General features: G+C 35.8%; 1 pseudogene; it reads right to left on the bottom strand.

Moving 5' to 3' along the window:
- Positions 1–576: 576 nt before the first annotated feature.
- Positions 577–3,662, bottom strand: LOC148953916 (leucine--tRNA ligase, cytoplasmic pseudogene; annotated as a pseudogene).
- Between the last annotated feature and the right edge of the window lie 1,004 nt (positions 3,663–4,666).

Below are 4,666 nucleotides of genomic sequence, written 5' to 3' on the forward strand. Positions count from 1 at the left end.
ACTCTAAACTGAAGCTAAACTAAAACTCTAAACTAAAAGTGTAAGCTAAAACTCTAAACTAAATTCCTAACTAAAACTCTAAACCAAAACTTTAAACTAGAAATGTAAACTTAAACTGTAAACTAAAACTCTAAACCAAAACTCTAAGCTAAGAATCTAAACTAAAAATCTAAACTAAAATTATACATTGAAATTCTAAACTAAAACTTTCAATAAAAAACTAATCTATAACTCTGAATTGAAAATTATAACTAAAACTCTAATCCAAAACTGCTAACTAAAACTACAAACTAAAAGTCCAGACTAAAGCTCTAAACTAAAACCCTAAAATAAAACTGAACTAAAAATCTATAATCTAATACTAAACTGAAACTAAACTAAAATTCTAAAATAAAACTCCAAACTAAAACTCTAAGCAAAACTCTAAACTAAAACTTTAATTTAAGGCTCAAAAACTGAAACTCTAAAGTAAAAATCTAAGCTAAAACTCTAAACTAAAGCTGAACTAAAAATATAAACTACAACACTAAACTAAAACTAACTAGAAGTCTATACATAAACTCTAAACTAAAACTCTTAAACTAAATATTTAAAAATTACCAAGGCCTTGCACTTGAATACATTCAATAAATTTTTCAAAATTTTTGGAATCTTAAAGACGTTCCAAAAGCTAAATTTTTTTTGATCACATCTAAACGTAATAATAGGTGATCCAGGAACACAGCTCTCATCAGCAGATGGGTCATCTGCTGATGAATATTTTATATTGACTTGTTCAAGATGAAGAGATTTTTTTAAATACGGAATAACCGTATTTAAAAGTGACCCTTCATCTATGTCAACATTTTCCTTCAAAGCTTCTTTACCTTTCTTATCCATACTGTTTTTGACAGCTTGAACAAATGGCATTACTTTTTTTTCAAAATTGATGTCTTTTATTTCTGGAACCCCAGAAAGAATTTCGTAAATTTTTTTTTTGTCTGGCAGCCTACTGTCAACTAGGCTGCCTTGTAGACTTTTTAGTACAATGCCTTTCCAGCTTGGATAGGACCTGGCTATCCAAATGGTGGCATGAGTCGGGTCTTTGACCTTCTGAGCAACTCCTTTTTTACCAGCCTTCCAACGGGATTTGACTGCTCTATTAGCAGTGGCAAATCTACGAATGGCCTCATCAAGGTAGTTTTTGTAACTTGACATTTTCGTGTCAATCTGTGGCACGTTGGGCCAACAAGCGTAGTGTATGCTACCTTCCTTTTTCAATACTTCTGTCCAGATATGCTCTGTTACATGGGGACAAATTGGCGACAAAATAATGGCCTGTGTTTCGATAAATTTTGAAATTAAATCACGATGCATCTCTTGATCCATCAATAATATTTTATATTTTTCAAAAATACTTTGAAAATCAAAGAAGCACGTTCTTAATGCTTCTTTGAAAAGGCCTCTATCAAAAAAAGCGTTCGCCTCATGAATTTTTTCATTCATCGAGTTGTCAAATATTTTATCAAGGAAATTGAACTTTCCTTTTCTGAATTTATTTTTATTCAATTTTTCAACCTGTTTCTCACAGGTCTTCATTAAATTGAATATTTTTAAAATTCCAGCTTCGGCAGTTTTTTCTTCAAAACTGGAATCATTTATTGTGTCCCCGACGTCGGCCAAAGCATACCGAACACCATCTGCGCTATACTTTGCTACTGCTTCACACAATGTGATGAAGTTGCCAGAAGATTTTGACATCTTTTTCTTATTTAGAAGTAAATGTCCAGTGGCCCGAATGGCTCTTGGCCACTTTTCTGGCTCTTTTGGCCATATAGCAGTGTGCATAGCGACACTATACACAAGATGGTTTTGGATTAAATCTTTTCCAGTTGATCGAAGATCAACTGGGAACCAAAATTTAAACTCTCTCCTAATTTCTTTTAGTTTTTCGATACATATTTTTGTATCTTTTGGAAGTTCTGCTTCCTTAAAGAAAATAAAGTCCCAGACTTCAGGAGTCATATCTTCGGGACTTATTTTTCCTTCTTGCGATCTTCCGTCTAAGGAATTTCCTTGGAGTATATGGCTTATGGTGTAGTAAGCCATATAAATTGTTGAATCTGAGAGAGAATCAATCATCCACTCTTCATCCCAAGGCAACTTGGAACCAAGTCCATATGTCCTTGAACATGCAACGTCCCTAAGGTCATTTATCGTGGCTTTAAGGTTGTTTTTCACTTGCTCCTGGGTATCCAGCCTGTCTATTGCTTTTTTTGTTTCTATTTTCCAGTGATTAGCTTGGTACTCCAGGAACCATTGATCACAAAGAGCAACAACGCATTCATCACCAGATCTTGAAATAACTTGCTCTTCCGGTTCAAAATACTTAAACACTTGGTTTAGTTCTTTTAACGGTTTTGTCTTCAAATTAGGACGGTTTGCCTTCGAAGGCACAGATATTTCAATACCAGTTCCTTCGGTTGTATCAATCTTGAGCATTTGTGATACATACATCACCTGGTGAAGATTTAGAGGAGACTGGACAGGAATGCCCAGTAATTCCTCACCGGTCATCTCATCGACGATGGAAAGTTCATTTTCCCTTTTTGTCAAGCCTTGATAGGCCATGTTGATTGCTGCCCTTTTTGTGCAGATGAGGATATCTCCGCCTTTTTCTTCGAAAGCTATATAATACATGCTGGGATGCACCCAGCAGCTGGTTTGACCAGATATTGTGTCTGGACAAAGAGTGGCCGCCACTAAAAAGGCTGGTTTCTCCAAATCTCTAATTTTAGCTGGGGAGGTTTTAATTTGTAGCTTTATGGCAGTTTATTCTTGTGGCCTGACACCATCTCCGCTAGCCCTATCGTGGTCCATACACGGTTGTTTGTCTTTGGGAGAATAAATTGTGTTTCTTTTTCCAAAATAGATTTTCCCTCTTTCTTTAAGCCGAATGAATTGCCATCTAATGAATGAATCATAGAAGGTATTAACATCCGTCGTAATAAAAGCCCGACGCCAATCCACGTGTAGGCCCATTTTTTTAGGTCTTCCATAGCACGGCTCGGAAAATACTTCAACCAATGCTTTGGATCAGCAAAGGCCTTTATTTCGTCCGATCTTAGTTTTAGGCTTTCCAAAATTTGCCACTGATATTTAGCACCAGTAGATTTTGCTTCCACCTTGCTCTTTTTTCCTTTTGATTCTGCATTTTTTTGGTTCTTTGTGTTTTCTTCTGGAAATGTTGGGGGACACTCAAAATCATCAATTTCTTTTTGTAATTTTTCGGCGGATGCTTTTATTGGCATTTCGGTGCAGTGGAAGCCTAAAGGAAAGAGACACTGTTTACCTTTCAATCTTTGAAAACCAACAGCAAACTCACATTTAGATAACGAGAAAGCGTGTCCCAAGTGAACTCTCCCATTCATATAGGGGTAAGGAAAAGTACAAAAGTACTTTTCTTTTTCTTCTTTGCCTTCGGGTGGTGCATCTTCTTCAAAAATTTTTTCTTCCTCCCATTTCTTTTGGAAATGCTCTTCTATTTGTATCAGATGCTGCACTATCCAACGGGATTTTGGACTCTTCCGACTGTCGGGACAGTATTTTTTGATACCCCAGCAGACAGCTACTCCAGTACATAAGACGGGAATAGATATTTTTATAATAGATATTATCAACATTTTGAATTGATATGCTTGCAATTGTATGGAAAGCTGTTTATATATTGAAAAATTGACGTCATGGCATTTACAAATTGGACGTTTATTCCAAGCATGATGTCATACTATCTGCATCGACAAGGCTTATGGATAGCTTGAAATGGTGTCATCATTTCGTAGATAATTTCGGAGACCACACTGCCTTTCCATGACGATAAATAAAAGTTCAAATAGGGATAAAATCCTTTTAATAGACAGTGATGATAGAAATTCACAAAAATACCAGATATTTCGGTCACATATACAGTGACCGTCATCAGTAGTAAAACTACTGTACTGTACAAGTAGTTTTACTACTGATGACGGTCACTGTATATGTGACCGAAATATCTGGTATTTTTGTGAATTTCTATCATCACTGTCTATTAAAAGGATTTTATCCCTATTTGAACTTTTATTTGGTGTCATCATTGAATATGATGTCATGCTAACGGTTCTGCTGTGATGTCATCACTAAATATTTTGTCATGCTAACTGTACTGCTATCTTAAATGCAAAAGTAAAAACTGGATACACTTCGAAGACAAACAAGACAAGGAGGATTAGCAATCAATGCAAAGGGTAAGTATCCAGTTTATGCAAATAGCTAACTGACCAGGAACATAAAGAGTGTTTTTGAATCCCTCTTTATTCAAGCTCTATTTAACTCGATCTCCATGCAACTCAATCCATTTCAATCTAATTTAACCTGTTATAGGATAGGAATTGAATGGGGTTTAAATGCATAGGGGTCAAGCTAAATAAGGCTGAGTTAAATCAGGGTTAATTTGCATGTAGGTGAGTTATACAACAGTTGAGTTGCGTGGGGCAAGCTTAACGGGGGTCCAATTGAATAGGACTATAGTTAAGCGAGAGTTGCATTAGACAGAGATGAGTTAAAGGGGTCATGTTGTATATCGTTTGTGTTGGACCAGAGCTGAGTTCAATCGTTTGAGTTAGTTGAGGGTTGAGTTTAACGGAGCTGA

Source organism: Artemia sp. Qi Xiang Cuo, chromosome 3 (genome assembly GCF_049724085.1).
Source record: "Artemia sp. Qi Xiang Cuo chromosome 3, ASM4972408v1, whole genome shotgun sequence".
Taxonomy (NCBI): Eukaryota; Metazoa; Arthropoda; class Branchiopoda; order Anostraca; family Artemiidae; genus Artemia; species Artemia sp. Qi Xiang Cuo.